Source organism: Taudactylus pleione, unplaced genomic scaffold (genome assembly GCF_031769625.1).
Source record: "Taudactylus pleione unplaced genomic scaffold, aTauple2 ptg000046l, whole genome shotgun sequence".
NCBI lineage: Eukaryota > Metazoa > Chordata > Amphibia > Anura > Myobatrachidae > Taudactylus > Taudactylus pleione.
In genome coordinates, this window is record NW_028284448.1 from 6,807,639 (window position 1) to 6,829,549 (window position 21,911).

General features: G+C 44.0%; 1 protein-coding gene across 2 annotated transcripts in view; it reads left to right on the forward strand.

The window, feature by feature from the left end:
• SOBP (sine oculis binding protein homolog) overlaps window positions 1–21,911 on the forward strand; it is a 212,192-nt gene that overhangs the window by 111,758 nt on the left and 78,523 nt on the right. The window lies entirely within an intron of this gene.

Below are 21,911 nucleotides of genomic sequence, written 5' to 3' on the forward strand. Positions count from 1 at the left end.
TGCTTTCGACGAAACTCTTCGTCGTATTGACGCCACGCCGTACTGCGTGAGGCCTTGAATAGGCCATGTATCAGGTGTAAATATCGTATAACATTAAGGTACTCGGAAGGCCTGGTTTTGAGATAGCCAATTCGTGTAAGACTTAAAGGCCTTCAGACCAATACCCCCTTTTGTCTTTGCGGTCGCAGCAGCTTTCTTCGCCATAGCTGTAAGGGTGAACATATCTACGTAGCGCCCTTTTTTGATCCGCTGCTTAACCCTGGTACGCATACCTCGAGTGACAGCTGTATTAGCGCAGTGTACAACATCCTCCGGACCCGCTCCGCGATCTACGCTGGTACTACTGCCGGAGGACCGTTCGCTAGAATGCCTATGACGACGTGAGCGACGTCTACGAGACCTCCTTGCCCTCTTACGCCTAGCCTTATGCGAACTATCGCTTGAAGAGGAGGAGGAAATGGAAGTAGACCTGCAGTCAGATGTACTGTCACACTCACCAGAAGCACTGGCAAGGGCATTGGTAACTCCAGTGCCTGCGTTAGCTCTGACTTCAGCCGTCGCACTTCTGGTCGGGGCTGTGACCACTGTTAACTCCTCCAGACTGTCGTCTGTAAAAGAAGAGACTGAGGCAGCATCGTGCGCATTGTCTGTGTCCGTAGCCTGATTGGGCTGAGGAAGGGAGATGGCAGAGGGAGAGAAAGAGACGGAAGGAGCTGCGGGCATGGGAGCGAGGGAAAGACCGCAAATCCTGCCTAATTGCTGCACCAGCGGGCCAAGCTGCGTCTGCACGGCGGATGCCGCAGACGCAGAAGGGCCTCCAGTGTCAGCGTTTCCGGGCTGCTAGGTCAAAAGCGGTGTCAGTGCACCCACCACAGACACCAGCAGTCCGGCTATGGCACCAGCATCAAGCAAGGGAGCACTCCCTGGTGCCGCAGGCCCTGCAGGCATAGCAGACACCTGAGCAGCTGCCACCCCCGCAGGCCTGGAGGAGCTGGCTGCTGCAGACATGGGGGACCCCATGTCTGAGTCGCCATTATCATCATAAACAGGGGGCAGCAGAAGAGGGGGTGGATTAACCTGCCTGTCACTATGCCCCCCGCCTGTATTAATGTTGGCCTGCGTGCAAGCCGGCGCCATGACAGGCATCCGGCCTGCACGCTTATGTGGCCTTTTGCGCCGCCCTTCCCCCCGGACTTCAGCCGGCTCACTCTGAGCAGCCACTGGGGGAGAAGGGACGGGCGGTGTGACTGCCCGCTGATGGCCGCGGGAGCGGCCGGAGCGCGCACCCGCGACTCCCGCTGGCGCTGTAGTACACCCGGCCGCTTCCGATCCTCGCCTGCCCTGGTCCCTAGTCGCACTAGTACTGGCGACCAGCGGGGAACCAGGGGCAGGCGGAGGCAGTAACAGAGGGGTTTCGCGGCACCGCCGCGGCCGCGCGCCCGGGACCACAGCGCTTGCTGCTTGTAAGGGGGCCGCTTTACTTGACCCTCCCAAACGCCGGGAGGGCAGGACATGAGAGAGAGGGGGATAAAGCGCGCCGGACCCGACACCGTCTGACAGACGGGCGGGTACCTAGCGCGCGCGCTGGGGACGGCTCATGTTGCTCCACAAAGGTTAAGGCAAGGAGGTAGGAGCGCAATGCGACTGGTGAGCCGCGGAAGGGAAAGAAAAGTTAGATAAGAAAAGAGAGTGTAGATATAGGGAAAGTATGGAGAAGAGAGTAGGGAAAGATATAAAGTAGGGAAAGAGAAAGTAGGGATGAATAAAGAACCTTTATTCCAACAGACAGATCTGCTAAGAAAAAACAGTACTTTCCTGGTCGCAGATCATTTCAAAGAGGCAGATTTTACCACAGTAGATTCTCTACACCCTCTCACTAACTCCGCCCCTAACCTAACGTCCTATCGCATCTGCCTACTACTGTCAACTAACATTTTTAACTTTATTAACCCCTCTATCCCTGACTAGAAGTTTATGTGCCGTCGGCTCTATTCCTAACCTCCGTTATATTATTCAATTAGGTGAGAAAAGCCATATTCGGCGATAAAGTATCGCGAGTGACATCATTTTGCCATGCGAAAAGTTTCCTCCGTATTTAATTCCGGAGAGTTTTCGCAGGTGTGGAAACTCAATGCAATGGAACCGGTGAAAAAGTTTTGCCTAAGAACAGGTGTCGAAAAAAAGTGCAGAATTGGGGCTTTGGGGTGCAAACTTCAGAAAAAAACCAAGCACCTTTGGGACAGTCCCTCAAAGGTAAACTGCGTCAAAAAAAGTTTAAAATATACTTTAGATCACCCCAAAAAAGCACTCATTTTGGGGGCGAAAAGTCCAAAGTTGGGGGACAAATTTAAAAACTAGCGAAATAGACTCTAAGGGGGTCCCCAAGTATGCCCCAGGTGTTTTTAATTTTGCAGGTGGTTGCGGCAGGTGAATTTTTTATGTTTTTTAAAACTTCACTTTAGCAAGTTTAAATTTGCTAGCAACCATTTTCGTGTACCCCAAATTTGCTGGGACTACTTATTTGCACCAGAAAACACTGCTAAATGCTATTCTTCACCACTTCTGCAAAGATGCTAATTAGCAGCTATTGAGAGCATTTAAGTACCCCAAATTCATTCAGCAGGGCTATTTGGGGGTATCTATAGTGATCCTCAATGTTAGTGCATCTTCTGGGGGGTGTCAGGCTGATTTCCCCAAATCGGACAGCACTTTTCGCCAGGTCCGAATTCGCCAGGTCCCGTTTTTGCCGATCTCTAATTGAATACGGGGATAAGTGGGGACGAGCGCAATACTTTTTCGCATGGAAAAGCAGCGAAGTCAATGAAAAGTCCGGCATGCGAAAAGTACGGGACTTTTCGCGTCTAATTGAATATGCCCCTAATTGTCTACTGTTTATGCAACAGGTGGGGCCACTGACAACTTATACTGAAATCATGCATGTTTTACTAAACAGAGCTATGGCTATGGGTTTTGTGAGAGCGGCCGCGGGTGCAGTAGATTCTGGCCAAGTGCCAGAATCTACCTTGAATGCACGGGTCTCTGGGAAAATGTGCGCTGCGATTTTCCCAGTAATTTTTGCTGCTCTGCAGCGCCTGGCCGGTGCTGCAGAGCAGCACTCTGGAGACGATGGGCAGGTAAGTATAAAGACTATAATGGGTGTAGGGTGTACGGTGTGAGCCCCCCTGGACCCAGTGCCTGTGTGCACCGCACACCCTGCACCCATCATAGATACGCCCCTGGATTAGATTCAAGTCAGTGCTAGTTTGATGCAGCTTCCACAGAAAAGTGGTGTTTAATGCTGGGTACACATTAGGCGATGTGTATCCAGCACGATATCAAAGGCAGCGGGACCCGGCGGGGGTCCCGGCATCGGCAGTGCATACACACTTGCCGGAGCTGGGAGCGACGGTGCAACAGCGGGGGTCATGGCGATTTCACCCATCGAACCTGCATGCAGGCCTGACAGGCAATGTTGATGACGACGAGCGGGAGCGAGCATTGTCAGCATCATAGCGGGTACACACTGCCCGATGTGGACGATATGTTGTCCGATCCGTCAGATCGGACAGCATATCGTCTAGTGCAGGGGTAGCCAACCCTGGTACTCAATAGCTACCAACAGTGCATGTTTTACAAGTCTCCTCACAGAATCACAAGTGTAATAATTAGCTCCACATGTGGATCTTTTCAAATGTGTGAGTGAGTAATGAATACACCTGTTTACCAGCTAAGTAGTCTGGAAAATGTGAACTCTTAAGGTGCATACACACTAGACGATATGCTCCCTGAGCGATATCGTCTAGTGTGTCCCCGGCAGGCTGTGCTCAATGTCGTTCATGACATTGAGCACAGCCGCTGAACAATATCATTAGCGATATCGTTCAGCGCCGGGCTCTCTCACCCATTCCCTGACATGCAGCAACCTGACGAGGTCGTCAGGTTGGCCTGCATGTCAGCCCGATGAACGAGGATGACGAACGACCCGCGGGAACGCGCGTCGTCGTCATCGTTCATCTTTTTTGTGTTAAAAATGGACGATAAAGTGGACGACTGAACGATAACGATATCGTTATCGTTCAGTCGTCCACTTTAATCGCCCAGTGTGTACGCACCATTAGTAGCTCTCGAGGACTGAGGTTGGCTTCCCCTGGTCTAGTGTGTAGCTGGCTTAACGGGACACTGACCTTCACTAGGGACCCCAAAAAGAGGTGGAACTTCACTGCACACACCTCATTCTAGGTAATCGCCAGACATAACTGGCAGAGGGTAGAGAGACAACAATGAGGTATGAGGCACCAAGGAGATGGTAATGATAAGGACTATACAAGAGGCACTCAGAGACTGAGGAGTATAAGGCACCGAGGCTTGAGGTTCCTGGAAACTCAGAGGGGAACACAGGAAGGCAGCTAATATGGACAATCGGATACTAAAGCATGGTACGTTGGAATGATATTAACATGGGAAAGCTCAAAGAAGCCCTGGACACCAGAGGATAGGCTGTAATGATAATAGGAATATGAAGGCACTGAGGGCCTGATTCAGAGCCGGACGATATTTGCGCTCGCTCGTTCAGAAAAAGGGGCCGGCTATTTAAATTGAGCGGTCGCTCTTTGCGGTCTGTTGACGCCTCTATGTGTGAGCGAGCGAACTAAACATGCGCTCACTATTTTGTAAAGACGCCCCCTGGCCGTTCGCATCATACGTCATCTCCGCTATTTATTAGATTAATCAAGTACATCGAAAGGCGTCTGAACTGCTTGCAGTGCTTGTGGTTGGATTTTCCTACTGCAATCATGCAAACAGTTCAGGCTAAGAGACAACCAAGTGATGTGGCCGATGACGCTGCTTTGTTAATTATGCATACCCTTAAAACGCCCGTTTTGACCGTTTGGCACGCCTGCGTTCGGATCTCCACTCCCCGTTTTCAAGCACCTTCCCCTGTTACCACCCACAAACGCCTCATCCTGTCACTCAAATTAGCAGGCACTCGCTATTTTGCGAGCGCTCGATTTCCGACTGCACTGACTGGTTGGCGCATGCGCATTACGACCCATACGCATGCGCAGATGTGCGAACATCGCTCGGAGCGAACGAGCGGCTCTGAATCAGGCCCAGAGTACCAAGTTATGCGCTAAATTGCATTTGGTATACTGAAACACATATCAAAATGCAGTGGTGACTGTAACACTAGATCCCAAAGCACCAGGAGGCACAATGTAGTGGTGATTTGAACACTGGAGCATAGAGCACCAGGAGACACTTGGAGTCCCAGGGAGTCAGAGAGTCAGATACTCAGGAAGCAAAGACAAAGATCTGACACTGAACTGCCAGCTGAGCAAGTTTAATAGCTTGTCTGTTAGTGATAGGACAGTTATTGGCTGAGCTGATCACATGAATGGAGTTTACAAGAGGGAGACTGATGCAGCCAGGTTACAGGATTTATGATAAACAATTCTGAAGATGCCTGCATATCTAGGAGCCTAAGAAGTAGATTATTAATATTATCCTTTATTTGTATGGTTCCACAAGGGGTCTGCAGCACCTTACAAAGTACAAAAACAAACATTATGAATAAAAACAGGAACAAAAGTGACATACAATACAGAACATTGCAGAACATGGACATTATTTATAAAGATTGCTGCATCAGCAGTCATAATACTCAAATAAGCAGCAGAACTCAAAGGTTGGGTGCTGTTGTAGGCAATGGGGAGGAGATGGTGGTAGAAGCAAGGGAAGGAAAAGCATTTGTGGAAGAGGGCCCTGCTCATGAGCTTACAGTCTAAAGGAAGGAAGGGGGGTTAAAGAAGTAGATATCAGATGGAAAGCCAAACTTTGTTTGAGACTGGGAACTTGATGTTTCTTATCTGCAAAGTATTTGTACTTGTACAAAACTTCCTGAGATGTTTTTTAAACTCGCTCCAAACTTTTATAATTTTTAAAGCAAAAACTCAGCTACAAGAAAATCAGAATGGGCAGAGAAGGAACTTGAGGAATACAAGGGTGAGTGCCATAGACAGTGTAGGACAGTGGTTCCTGGAAGACTCATGGTGATGGTATATGTGGGTGAATTCAGTGGTTCCTGGAAGACTCATGGTAATGGTATATGTGGGTGAATTAAGCTTAAGGAATTAGATGACCCAATTGTGATGAGTAGTGGTGGTGTAAATCCTGATTACAGATCTTGATTAGTGCATTCAGTTTGTCCATTGGACTAATAGTTGAAAGCAGATGAGAAGTTGAGGAAGACTGTGTAGCCTTAAGGGGCCAATCCACTAGGCGACCTGAAAGACTGACCGACTAGCATTCAGACCTTCAGGTCACCAAGGTGCGGTGACCGAACTGAACGGCATTCACTGAACGTCATTCAGTGCAGGAGTCTAACCTCCTATCTCTGAACATGCCAACCCTGAAGAACGTCGTCAGGTTGACGGGCATGTTCACTAGATAGTCGGGTGTAGGCAAGGACCCAGCGTGTACGCACATCGCTGGTCCTTGCCACCTATCCATTACACGACTTTATGAAGAATGCGACCAAAACCCCCTGGTTTTGGTCGGATCGTTCTAAAAGTCGTGTAATGGATAGGCCCCTTTACACATTGATTACCAAAACCTTGCAACAAATTGTACTCCGCGATCAGATACAATCTCTTTAAAACAACTATTGAGATGAAAAATGTCTTTAATAAAAGAAGACTAGTCAAAGTAGTAGCAGAGGGGAGACCAGTGAGATGAATGAAATAAGACATTTTGGAGAAGCAGTCCACCTCACCCAATTGGTATTGAATCTACTGCAGTAAGGAAGATCCATGACTAAATCCATCACCAGATGAGTCCAGGGTTTGGAATGGGATGTAAAGAACCCATAGAAGATTGCCAAGGGGTCTTATACAATGCACACTTGGTGGAAGCTGACACAAACATATTGGTGAAGAATGTGCCAACAGAAACTCCGACAAATAAGTTCTAGAATTCACAGATGAGCTAAGATCATGGGAAAACATTAGAATACCATTGTGATTAGCCACCATGATAAGGTGAATCTTGGAATATCTTGTCGATGACGTTCGGAAACACAGCTGGGGCATAATAAAAACTGTCAGAAGTAACAAAGTATTCATTTAGCCCATCCCATGTATTGAAGTCTGTTACAAACCTGCATGAGATTGTAGGTTCAACTTTGTAAAACCAGGATCTCCTTTAAAGCGGTTTAAAAAAGCTCAGTGATGAAAAGGAGAGGGTAACAATTTTTGATTGTGACTGCATTCAAATGTCAATGCAAAGCCTGAGACGCCTGTGTCCACATCCACAGCATGCAGCAATGCAAGACCTCTCAACCCCTTTCTATGAATTAGGACGACCATAGGACTGCGACAAAAATTGCGACTGTCCTGTCAAAATCAGCTTGGTTGAGAGGTATGGTAAATTGCTAATGCCTCTTGTAGAAACTTCTTTTTCTTCTTCTTATTATTATTATCTTTTCGTTTACTTAAATAGCCATACTGGCAAACTACAATAAAACGTAAAAATAATACAATGAGGAAATTCTATTATGCACAGGATTTGCTGCACGGGGAGAAACTCCGGGGGCAGGATCTGTTGTACGGGAAGAAATTCAGAGTTTCCAGGAGCTATTCAAATATTTGGAATTTTTCAAGCGTGGTAAATCCTGGGTTAATGTGTGCTAACTGCTGACCCATACATTCCTCAGAAAGTGCCGCAATCTATGGGTTTCCTTGCGCGTTAAATGCAAAGTCTGCATTTTAAGGCAGATTTTTCCTCACAGCTCCTGAGGCTGCAAGGAGAAGTCTACCTTCCCGCAGCTAATTGAATTGGGCAAAGCGTTTAATTAGCTGCGGGCTAAACACCGTTCCTAATTGAATTTCCCCCAATGTATTAAAACTGACAATAAAGGGGGAACAACAACCACTGTGATATCTAAATAATTACTGTAAATGACATACAGGATCAGAGCTGCTGAACAGATAAGGAGGTAGGACAGAGAGCATGAGTTAATATTATGTGGTAGGCTTTGATGAGCAGCTTTGTTTTAAGAGCATGTTTGCTCTGCAGGATGGCAGATAGTTTTAAAGTGTGGGGGAGCGAGTTCTAGAGGAGGGCAGCAGCAGGGGAAATGTTTGGAAAGGTGACAACAAAAGAAGAGTACAAGAGTGTGGACTGAGATGAGTTTGGAGAGGAAGCTGGGAGAGGAGTGACTGAGTGCTTTGAAAGTGAGGATGTGGAGTTTAATCTGGACTCTGTTGGGGAATCCTTTCCCACACATATAGCTTTTTAATATACCTTTTCATGTATACTTTTGTATTGCGCATCATCACTGAAAACACTGAAAACAGGTTCCAGCTCACCCATTTAATTATGCTATTTAATAATGCTGAAAGCTTTAAAAATTCAACATGATTGTTTGGTAGCATTATTATTAAGATTAAGCAAACTATTAATTTGCACATACAACCAAATTATTAGATAAACTATTTCCTTATTGTCCTTTGTTTCTCACAAGTTCTATTGCCCGAGCAGTTGTGTTGCATTTAATCAATCTGTAGGATTCAGTTTGTATTATCACAGTACGTACATGACAAAAAACAATAAGCTCCCCTCCTTACCTTGAACACAATATAAAGAATCCTACTATTTCCATTCATGACTGGCCTCCAGTCAGCAAAAGCTAAGAATTTTACATAACCGCTGCTTAAACAGACTTTATTATCACTTATTTGTCTTAGCTGCTGCAGCTGCATATTCATGTAATAATAATTAACTGCATTAAAAGCAAATCAATCAAGCAAACACCCCACCACTTCTTTTTAGCTTTTATGTGGATTGTTTTTCTGCAACTGGTAAACTACTATCTACAACTCCACCACCAGAGCCTACTGATTCCGAGCCAATCACAGGCTGTGTCCTCACGAAGGAAGTGACTGTGTACAAGTGTAACATACAGGAAGTACACAATAGTCGCTATGTGCCATTAACTCCCTTTACCATACATGTTTTAGGTGGGCATTTGACAGCTGTAGTTTAACTAATCCCTTCTCGCAAAACAAAACTTACGACAATCAACGCATAGCAAGGAATAGTCCTATCTACCCCAGCTCTTCACTTTTCCCCTTCACATCCATCATGGCCCACAAATTCATACGCCTATCCAGTACCCATAGAAATGAGTGCTTTATCACAAATAGGCACATGACATCATCATATATTATTAACACTGAGCTTTTGTACTAAAGTAAATGGCTGCATTTTGGTTTTACTTGTAAACATGCATTTATCTTTGCATAAGCCTCTAGACTTATATTATAAATGCTTTTATTTTCCTGTGGAGAGAAGCTGGAATCTCTTCCTGTGCACAGGTGCTAAAGTGACTTGCATTAAACACTAGCAGATACGCTTTAGCATGCGGGATTTGGAAATGTTCTTCTTCCATCTGTTTGCAGTAGACTGTTCTCTAAAACTGGCTGGCCACCCACAGCCTCGCCCACGCACCCACACACTGACAATAACTAAATGAGACGACTACGCTATTATAAGAAATCCCTGGCATGCACTTACGGGAACTCTTTTTTGTTGGTGTTCACAATGCACCGAACAAACATACTTCTAGTCTATGAATATTCCAATTCAGAAATAACTCATTTTATGTGTCAATTTCATTAAGAGGCTTTTTTCCTCCTTATTAACTAGCTAAGGGCATTGGCCACATGAATTACTTGTGTATGTACAATGTTGTTTCACATCTCACCATTATATGGTTTTAATTAAATAATGAAATAACATTTGTGTTTAGCTTAAAGGGCTGGGACTTGGTTTCACAAAATGCTTCATTCATTTTAAAAAAAAAACCCACCATGTGACCTGAGTGTTAGGAGTACTTAGTGTATGGTGGGGCGTTACTGAAAACTGGAAAAAGAAGGATTTTATTCACTATTTCTTTTCCTACATTGAAACGTGTGTGAAAACACCCTACGGAGAGAACCCATTCATCTTCCGGCCGGACTATGTAGCACAAGGTCTGAGACTGCTAGATAACTGACAAATGGTTAACCATAAACATTGATAAAAATAGGACTATCACGTAATTGTGCAGGCAGTGTTAGCAGGTCTGAGCCCCTGTGTACACTGCTGCAGAGAGCACCATACAGCTGTAATTTTTTTTCCAGACAATAAAAGGTTCTCAGCAGGGGCACAATTGCAGGCACAGCTGCACAGTCCCTTTTGCTCAATAGAAGGCCCTGCACATTACGTGCAGTTTCCAAGCTACATTTAACACAATTGCCTGACAGTTGTGAGGAACAGAAACCCTTTAGTGGCCAATGAGTCACATGATTTGATTAATTATTGGATACCATGGGATCTGTCATTTCTGGTCCATTTTGATGGACAAAATAAGTGTGAAAAGTTTGACTTACATTTACTTGCTGTTATACCAGCAAATATTGTGTATATCGAAATAGGAATTCCAACAATCACTTTTTTTATTGCCAGGACATTGCCAATGTCAGTGCCAAAATGCTTAACTCCTTCTACATATTTGTCCCTGCATTCATTTCTCTGCTTACCTTCTTATAATGCAACCAGACAAGTCTAGCCAATTGTTTGGGTATGGATTGCATTTGCTTGACAGAGCATAAAGTGCCAGTTGTATTGATTTTCTCTTCACCTACTCAGTCATCTGTGAGTAAGGACACTAAGGAAAGGCTGACTCACATTAACATTCAGATCCACCCAAGATGAAAGGGTAAGAATGTGAGTGCTGGGATCACTAGCACTCTTCTGGAAAATGTTCCTGTTTAAGCATTACATCTACTCCAGAGATATCAACAAAACATTTGTTTTTGCTAAAGGGAGTATGTTTGACTTATGTTCTTCTTATGAAATATTAGCTAGGAAAAATGGCGCCTCTTTGGCACTACTGTTGTACTGACCGCAGCCTTTGTGTTACTTTAATCAGGTTGAGCCTCTGTTGGCAACTTTCAACAACAATCTGATTCCAACAATGGGACCACTGTTGGTGAAGTGATGTTATCGGGGGTAGGGTGGCTCACCTGTGGCACTATTATTCATGTAAATCACAGAGGTGCTTTTCTACACACATCTGGTGCCTACTAGCATTCAAAGTTGCCTATGTATCGTTAAATATTTGCGGCATATTACCCGCAATTATTTAGTATCACCCCAATGTATGAAGAAAGGACCACAGCAGATGTCTCAGATATCTGCTGTGGTCCCTTCATGTCTGACAGCAGCCGAAGCACCCATTCGTTTTTATGGGGGATGTGATGCCATGGGATTTACCAAGTTTAGCCCCCGCAGAAAACACCATCTGAAGATGGCACTGTGCTGCTGTAGTTACCGGGCACAGCAGTGGAGTGGAGAGACTGCTGATGCGGTCTATTCACTCTGAGCACATAGCGGGGATGGCTCATTTCCGAGCCCCGGTCCCTGAATGTGCTCTTTAATATATCTGTGTGGTATAATCACATCCTGCAATGCGATTTTGGGTGCTAATATCATGCCCAGATCGTATTGCCAATACGATCATTAATAAATGGGCCTTAAAGTCACTTTATTTTTCCCACTCTTCCTCTGAATTGAATTTAAGTGTAACTGTATGATGCTGTCACTGACTTACAAATGAAAAGTATGTGTATGGTACTCATGCCTCCATTTGTGGAAGAAAGGTTTCAATTAGCTTTTCTCAACCTTTTTACCTTGGATGAACTCTTGAAACCATTTTCATGTCTCAGGGAACCACTACATAAAATTCTAATAAAGGTAGGCTTTAATCTAAATAAAGGTTGTAAATTGATCTTAGGGAGCAGGAACCTAATTATATAGGAGACCTGTACCTGAATCAATGGAAATTTATGGGGGTGATTCAGCTTCGGACAGAATTGCAAAGCTGCACGCAGTCAGCTTTGCAATTCCGTTCTTGCTAATACGCAAATGCAGCAGGAGGTGTATGACACCCTCTGCTACATTTGCGATACCTGCGACCGAGGTCTCAGGCTGGCATTACCATCGCGACCATCGCCGGCCAGCTGAGTAAACTGAGGCCTACTCAGGCTGGCCGGCTTGCAAGGCCAGGAAACTGCATCTGTAGATGCAGTCCCTGGCCTTGCCACTCCCAGAAATCATGGTTGACACGGCCCCGTTTCCGGGAACGCCGGCCGTCCCCACCGCCGCACCGCTACTTAAATGCCTCTGCCTGTCAGTCAGGCAGAGGCATTTAAGAAGGGTCTGCGTGTGATTACACAGGACCTGTTCTGCACATTTGCAGTACTGATCCAGCGCACATGTAGATTCCCGATAATCAGGTAAGTGCAATGCTGAATCAGGCCCTATATACGATGCTTACTTGGCATGAGTTTGTTAAAGATGGAGAGGGCTCCTTCATGCTTCCTCTTTGGTACAGGTCTGACCCTTATCCTTTAGTCTCAATGAATCTCTGCTAACTTAATCTTGAAGTTTTTTTTATCATTGTTATCATTACTTCTTACCTTTGCAAATTATTATATTCTTAATACTATGTTAAGCATTATTTTCAGTAGTATATTTATGTCTGCGTCATGTTCTTCTATTCCTTTCCACATGTTATCCCCTCCTTTTCTCCATTTTACTTTTTTTGTTCTTTTAATAAAAATTATTGATGGGAAAATAAAAACAAACTAATTGCAGCCAGTGGCTAACTCACTGGAAATCTCGCAGAGACCAGCAAATCGGACCCTGTTACATTGGGGGCTTTGTTTTTTATGTTTATCTAGAGTGTAATATTGGTTGACATTATACAATTCTATTTACTTGCAGTCTACTGAAGAGTTATTTTATTTGCAACATTATCTAAATTAATGTAGCATATTTTTTAAGCATGTGCACATTATAATGTTTTATCTCCTTTTGTAAAGTTTACAATCTATGGGCCTGATTCAGACCCGGTCGCGAGCGCTGAGCGCTCGCAACCGGGTCGATGGTGGCCCAGAGCACATGCGCACGACGGAGCCGGCTCTGTCGTGGGCATACATGAGTCCAGGATAGCGACGGGCAATCCGTCGCTCCGCATCTCGCACCAAAGGGGGCGTGCTGTCGATGTTGAGTGACAGCACGCCCACTTTGGTGGGCCGGCCGGGGGGACGGCTGCCCAGACGGAGGCGTTCCCATGAGAACGCCTACCGTTTGGGGGTGGCCCCACTGACATCACTTGTGCTGACATCACTGGGGCTTGCGGCCACGAGGGTCTTGTCGCAAGCCCGATGGTCGCGATGGTCTTGACCATCGCGACCATCATCCTGGCCGCTCGCATTAGCTGTGGGTGGCAACCAGGCCGCTCCATAAAAAAAAAAAAGACGCCCTGATTCAGAGAGAGCGCTCTGTCAGAGCGTCCGGCTCTGAATCAGAGCCTATGTGTTTATTATTTTATCTCTGGATAGCCAATGCTGTTGGAACATTCCTACAACAGTATTTTGAACACCTAATTGTGTTTGCCAGTGCCGCATAAATCATGAATATCCGCAGTAACTGACAATTGTAGCATCCTTCTTCTGTATAGCACTTCTAAAACGACATGCAAAGCAGCACCCGCTAGGCTTAACTGGGCTTGGCTAGTGATCAAAATGGATGCACACACCTGGCAACACAGAAGCACAGATGCTTCAATAAGAGAAAAAATCTGGTCTCATAACAAAATACATTGCATGCTGGAGGCAAACAGGAACTGATAGACTGCCATACTTCTTTTGGAATTCATGCAAAAAATCATTGACTACACAGATGTGTGTACTTTTCTCTTTGTATGAAAGCTTGGCATTATTTTACATAAACAACACCATTATCCTTAAATTAATTCTTAAGTGTAATATTAAAATAAGATTAGACAACATGATAACACAGTGGTTAGCAATGCTACCGAATAGTGCTGTGGTCAATGGCTCAATTCTCATCAGAACAACATATGTGTGGAGTTTGTGTGTTCTCCCAATATTTGCTCCACCTCGTGCTGCAATTTCCTTCCAAACTTTAAAGACATCCTGGGCCTGATTCAGCATGGATCACAATTGCAACAGCGTTTGCAGATCGATCAATGGTGCGTACTGCGCATGCGTATTTAGTGCAGTGCGCATGTGTGACTTAGCATTGCGATCGCTTTGTGATCACTCAAGCAGAATGAAAGCCATCGCAGAGTGAGTGACAGGCTGTGAGCGTTTGGGGGTAGTGACGGGGGAGTGGTTAGAGAAACGCAGGCATGCCTGTCAGTTTGAATGCTTTTGCATGGGCATGCATAAATTAGCCACTGAGATGGCATACGCAGCTTGAGTACTCACTGCGTGCAACCAGACTTGCAGTTTCTGAGGCTGGTCAGACCTGCTGTATTTCTGCATGAGGGGCCGATGTTACTCAATGTTCCCGATGCATACGCAGGACTGCAAGGTATTACGGATGTGAGATAGTGGTAGTGGGCGTCTCTATGCTGGCTGTGCAAGGCTTTGCAATAGCATTCACTAGCATATTTTCACAGCAGACCTCCATGCGTAATTGCATCTGAGATCGCAATTGCGATCCGTAGTGAATCAGGCCCACAGTATAGTTAAGTGGCTTCTGACAAAATTAATTATTTTCTAGTGTGCCTTGGTAGGAAAAATAGAAGTATATTTATCACTATGCAGCAATAGAAAATATTTTCTATCCACTTATTTTTTATAATTGCAATTTAGCAAAAAAAAAAATGCAGTTGAGTGATGATTGTAATAGCCCACAATCTGCAAGACTGGCGTGGTTTCGATGAGATAGGGGTCTATTCATTAATACTTAACTATCCTTGGAGGTAATTAGGTTTAGATCTCGCTTACAGTTCTACCTAATTACCGGAGGAATGTATCATTCCTCCTCTCCATAACTGTCTATTCCGAAAAGCTGTCATTTTTGCGATGACAGGTCTTCTGAAAATAGATACTTTTCCCTATCTGCCCTAACTTACCGCAGCTGTTATCACTGCTGCGCATGCGCCATTACCTTCACAGAAGCGGCGCATGCGCAGCATTGATTACAGCTGCGGTAATTGAATATAAAATTTTATGATGATGAATAGCCTAATTTCTACATGGAAATTAACGCAGACAGACTTAACCAGGAGACATCAGTGATATCTCCTGTGTTACAGTAAGTGTGTCAATGAATACTAAAAAACGGTAATTAAGGAAAAATGTCTTTAAAACCGTTATTTTAGTGTTGATGAATAGGCCCCTTTGTCACTAGAATGAAAGCGGCAATTAGTCTAAAGGCAAAACCAACCTCGACCACTGGCCCATCCTCTCTACACCTACATGCGGCAGCTCACTACTTGTCATCCTCTCATGTCAGTCCTTCAGACTATGTGCTCTATTTACTACAATCCACTTTGGGAATGCAGATTGTAGTGTGATATTACCGACTGAATTCGCATTGTGAATTCAGGCAATATCACAGGGATGTACTAAAAATCCCTTGAAGGATAAATCCCTTGTGATAAAGCTCTGTCCCTGCGAATCCCCTCCACAGCCTTATCATGGTATTTTCACAAAAAATACCGTGACAAGTGCCCGTGCATGCGCTGACCGGTCGCTGCTGCTCCCTCCCGGCGCTAAGTCCTGCCCCCCAGTGCTAAGCCCCGCCCCCACGATCATGGACCCCCCCTCCCTTAATTGCACTTACCTGCATGATCCTGGCTCCGGTGATGTCCTCCATGACTCCGGTCAGCTGACATCCCATACTGCACTGGGACCCGGCTACCTGATGACCAGGCTGCAGTGCAGTATGGGAGACCAGCTGCCCGGAGGGAGGACATCACTGGAGCCCCGAACTCTGTTCTTTGGACTCAGGTAAGTTAATTTTTTTTTTTACTTTTCTTTTTTTTGCAGTGCATCAGCGTGTGGTCTGTTTAGACCACACAGCTGATCACTGGGGCCAACTCCGGGCTCTGCTCTGCACGTTAGAGCGGAGCAGGAGTCCGGTAACCGGGGGAGACCCTGGATAACGCCACCTCCAGATGGCGTTATTATTACAGGGCCTCCCCAGGTATTTTTTTCACAATTTATTTTTATTAACTTGCACACAGATCGAATTTCCCATTACAATTATGGGAAATGCGATCTGATTACTAAAAATAAGTGATACTTAGGGGTTGGAGTAGAATTTTACAAATTCTACTCCAATTGGCCTGTAGTAACTTTAGGTGAACCTAAAATAATATGAAGAGGGTGTGAAAACACCCCTTTTCACTTTATTTTAGTAAAAATAATGATATTAAATAGAGCCCTATAAGCTCTCATATCCAGGGTACTCCTAACTCCTCCCTCTGGCTTTCTTGCCTGCCCCAGCAGTACATCCTTTTTAAGCCGCTGTCCCCATAGAGGTATGATGGCAGTAAAATGCAGAAAGTATGGCACTGTAGAAAACTCTATACTTTTGTTAAATAGCAAAAAGCTTTCATAGAGCCTTTGTGTTAGCATTAATGCTAGAAAAATGTCTATTCAACACACTTTCTAAATAGAGTTCATAATGGCATTACATTATTTCCCATGTACTGAAACACATTGCATTTACCTTTGCCACATAATTTACTGTAAGCAAGTCAAATAGGTATTGTTGACACAGAAAACAGAATAGTCTCCGTTTCAAACAAAAAAAGCACTAAACACAACAACTTAGCTTCATCACAACATTTATTGACCTGAGCCAATGATAATATCATGTAGTGCTCACATCCAATCATAAGTGACTTTACTGTATCAAGATAAATGCTGTCAGACTGCTTTATTCCTTCCTATTTAAAATGACTCTTTTTGTTGCTTACTTAGGTCCTACTGAGTTTACTGAAAATAAATACCACTAATGTAATGTAAATAAACGCAGCTAAAATCAAATGTAACTATTAGTTTGTAAATCTTCATCCATGCCATGAAATTGCCTGTATTTTACTTATACATGATTACTTCCCCTCCACTGGCTTTCTGCATGCAGAGTATATCATTGTGAATGTGTGCAGAGGAAAGCTGTGCTCACAGTGATAACACAAGATATGTACCTGCAGCCAACACAGGCAGAGCATTCTCACCACACTGTGATCACATGAACGCCAGGAGCACGCCAACATAGAATGGTTTTGGGATCATCAAAGAGACAACTGGCCCATACTGGTGTTTTCTTCTACAGGCATTTAATACCTTAGAAAATCAGGTTGTGTTTGATTGGAATTTCAGTATTTGTTCTCATATATAACAACATGATACAGTATCTGAGCTACATCATTTCTACCATTCTTTGTATGTACAATTGGCAAATACAGGGACATGATAGTATTTTGTGTATATGTGGATAGACAGAATTTCTTGTGTACCTGGATAGACAGATAGATAGATAGATAGATAGATAGATAGATAGATAGATTTGAGAGAGATAGGTAGATAGGTAGGTAGATAGATATGAGATAGATAGATAGATGGATAGATATGAGATAGATAGATAGATAGATAGATAGATAGATAGATAGATAGATAACTATGAGATAGATAGATAGATAGATAGATAGATAAAAAATGCTATTGTTGTTGACTTGCATTCTGAGTATGGGTTTGCTATACTTTTCATCTAATGCTTAAATACTAGCAGAGACATGATAGGGGCCCTGTTACTGGGGGGACATGACCACCTTGGTGTACATATCCTACATAGCGTGGGGTGTGGTGGTTGTGGCATCATGGGAGGGTTGAATACTTAAACTGCACTCCTGGGCCCCTGCAGAGGCTCGAGTACTTAATAGTTATTGTCTGGTGAACCTGGCAACAACATCCTACAAACACTGCAGAAACCATGAGGAAGTCCAGCGACGGGGGTTCTAACTAATACCTAATGACCCCCATCTTGGTGTGTGAATAAACTTCCCCAAGTTGCAATAGGTTTTCTAATTGTCTAAATGGTAAAGATCTATGAGAACAGCAGTGTTCTGTGAAACCTTAATTAACGCAAGATATATCTATAATCTCTCATGCATTACAGCCAGGGCCAGAATCCATATTCTTCATTTGGCAAATTTTACAAGAACTTACCAACTAGTCCGTTACCATCAGGATATTCTAACCTGAGGTTGTGGGTGAGATTGTATGTTATCACTGTATATGTTCACTCTATATCCCAGTTAATATGGTGAATACCATGTAATTTTAACTATTAAATTATTGTTTATTTTATTGGTACCGAATTGAATTTTATTACTTACTGATATAATTTTAATAATAGCGCTACTATCTGTGTTGGTGTTTTCTATTGTATAGGGAGTGACAATCCCATATTATAGTAGCTGCTAGATTTAAACAGCTCATTCCAGCGCCTGTGTATACCTATCTGGGTATTCTCTTTTTGAAAATTATATTACTCTGTTGGTAAATTGCCCTGATATTTATTACAGCAATCATCCAAAAACATCTGCAGGATTAGCAGCAAAAATACCTAAATAAACAGTACTCAAGCTGCGTATGCAAGTGCAGTGGCTAATTTATGCACGCCCATGCAACGGCTTTCAAACGGACAGACACGCCTGCGTTACTCCAACCACTCCCCCGTCACCACCCCCAAACGCTCACAGCCTGTCACTCACTCTGTGATGGATTCCTATCTGCGTGCATAAACGCAGTGTAATTGCAGCGCACACGCAGTGTGGTGCATACGCATGCGCAGTACTGAACAATCGGCCAATCTGCATACGTAGTTGCAATTGCGTATGCTGCTGAATCAGGCCCAGTGTTCCATATAATGGCGTTGTTTATTTGCTTTTTTGGCTTTCTAGCAGTTACTAGTAAATTGTCATCTATTGTTTATATGCTTAAAAGCTTTACAAGCGGTAGATTTCAATCTGAATGACTTTCTTCAGTTTCGTAAGGTTTCACATTTTATACATATTCAGACATTTAGTTTTTCTCCCATAGTTGTGCATTGTGAGATTGGCAATATGGCATTCTCACTCCCACTTTCTCTTTTAAACTACTTTTTGCTTTTGTTTGCCGCTCAGCTCTGAATGTATTAAATATAATTTGTAATTATCATTTATAACTGGACTTTGCGATCTGAATAAGAGATCCATTTATCCAGCAGTTTCCGGTGGTGTAATACTGTACAGCCACACTAAACCAAAGGCAATAATATAAAAAGAAGGGCAAATACATTTTGCCCATCAATACATGGGGGCATATTCAATTAAACCCAGCGGCTAATTGGCGCGCTGGATGGGATTAATTTAGCGGGGATTCCACGTGCGGGTGTCCCTGAGACCCCGCGTGCGAGTCCCCTGCTGTTTGATTTTACCTCGCACCTCATGTAGGTGCGAGGTAAAATCAGCGTGAGGCCGCACTATTCGGCCTCACGCGAGCATGAATAACACACTAATTCCGCAGTTCTCACGGAATCAGTGTGTTCTCGCGTGGAAGTCCTGTTTTTTGACGCGGGGAAAAAGCTATTCTATTGAATAGCTTAACCCCGCGCCGCGGGACTTTCACCCCTCAATTACTCGCGGGGGAAGTCCCGCGGGTAATTGATTATGCCCCATAGTGTAAAGTAAAGTTCCTGGTAAGCGTCTGGCTGTTTATTTGGGCTAATCTTGAGAATCACTGCACGGATATTGCTGCAGTTTTCACTATTCTATAGAGCAAGGTTTAGGTGTATGAAACATGAATGTATGACAAAAGGGAGCCGGGCTGTGATGATTTTAGTGAAGAAAGATGAAAAAATGGACGTCCGAGTGCTTTCTTAGCTTATGCTGCCTAAACCGTTAAAGATATATCACAGCAAAATACTTTATTTTATACCATGTAGAGATTGATACATATTATCTGGTTTCTCCCAAAAAAATGGATGTAAGCCCTGTTTACTGATACAAAATTTTAATTTTTCGCTTGAAGACAGGCTGCGGACTTCACTGCCCCCCCCCCCACCCCCTCCCTCCAGCGGGTGTACGATTTGATCCTCCTCCTCCCTCGCGGGGAAAAATGACCACCCATCCCCCCCGCAGGTGTCCGACCCCTCCGCCCACGGGTGTCCGACCCTCGCCCTTATCCTTAGCCCGGATCACCTGTCTTCTTTCGGTGAGCTGGGCCACGTGTCTGCAGTGCCCCGGGGCTCTGCAGTGCAGACACAGCAGTAAGGGATCTGAATAGATCCCTGTGCTGTGTGGCTGCCATGTTAATCTCCACAAGCTGCCTTGTAAACAGTAGCCTGTGAAGGTTATCGGAGGCTGAAAGTGGCGTTCAGTAACATCATCAAGTTCCAAATAAAATGCTTTTTCGAAACTTGATGAATAGCCCCTACACTTACTTTTCACATGCTTTTTTGAAAAATAAGTGATGATGAATTGGCCCCTAAATCTTTTTGTGTTGATGTCAGGAGGAAAAATTACTAATGTCACCTACAAGGCAATCTTATTGAGCGGCCCATACACGGTGCGATAAAGACTATCGCCATAAGTAATAAAATGCTCTTATTCGAAGCTGGGACAGGTCGCTGGTTTAAACTAAATAAAGCCTCCAAGCTCTTAATAAATATGTAATGATAATTTAAAAAAATGCCCACATTACACAGGGAGGGAGCCCTGCATTAGTTGGTTAGCTGAACATACACATTCACTCTTAAGGGCCCCATACATGGTGCGATGTGCACCAAGAGATGAGATCCATGACCCAAAGGCCAACATATCAGGCAGTCCCCACACACGGAGCGATCCGGTGCCCGACCGCCCGATATGCCACGCCCCCTTCCCATAGACCTTCATGGGATCGTCCGCAATTCTTCAGATCTCTTGTACATGCAGAATGATCTGGAGGAGCGACGGACGACCCCACGGGAGCACACAGCGGACAATATCATGCCCACATACGGAATGATATAGCTACGATATTGTTCTAATCCGTCGGATCGACTACTATATCGATCCGTGTGTGGGGGCCTTTAGCTATATAGCTAGCATCTCTTCTATACCAGAAGGATGGGGCAGCTTGGAGAAACAGTACACAGTGACAGATAAATGCTGAAATGATATTACTGTATTATACAGCTTCAATACTGCCTGGGAGAATTCCTGTAGTGTTTCTTTACAGGGGTTATATTTATGCGGTTTTTGTCTTTATATACAGTATATCAAACTTACCTACTGCTAGTCTATTAAAACTTTATTATGCATTTAATTAAGTTCTGCTTTATGGCATATCTTCTTTATTGTCTTTACCAAGTACATTTCATGTTTTTATGTAATTACTACTACATTTTCAGTTTTCATTCTCTTTATTGTCTAACAGTATGGAAACAATAAAAACATGTAAATATGTGTTTACATTGCACCATAAAATATTTTATGGTACAAACACATCCTTGCAGCTGTGGAAACAAGTAATAATTATATATATATATATATATATATACTGCAAGCTTATTTCAAGCACAATATGTCTTTTAATGACCATATTGCTGAAAATCTTAGCAACAATAATGTTGAAACTGAACTGTTGTCTTCAATATGTTTCATTGTGCATGTATCCAGAACATTTCCTGCTACATCAATAATTTAGTCTAAGAATGTAGCACACCAGCAGTATGCAGCACAAAAGTATTTGCACTTTAGCTGTATTGTAAATGCTCGGCGTGTAATAATGAGGAGTCTATTTACTAATACTTAGCCATATGGCTGGTTTTCTATTTCAATTATCACAACAATGATTTATTATTAAATACACAGCTGCCTCCTCAATACTGGCCTATAGCAGTAAGAGCATACTTGTCTACTCTCCCAGGACTGCCGGGAGCCTCGCGAAAATTGGGTGCCACTCCCAGCCCCCTGCAAGTGTAGGCAAGTCCACCGGAATGGCCGCCCCCCTCCT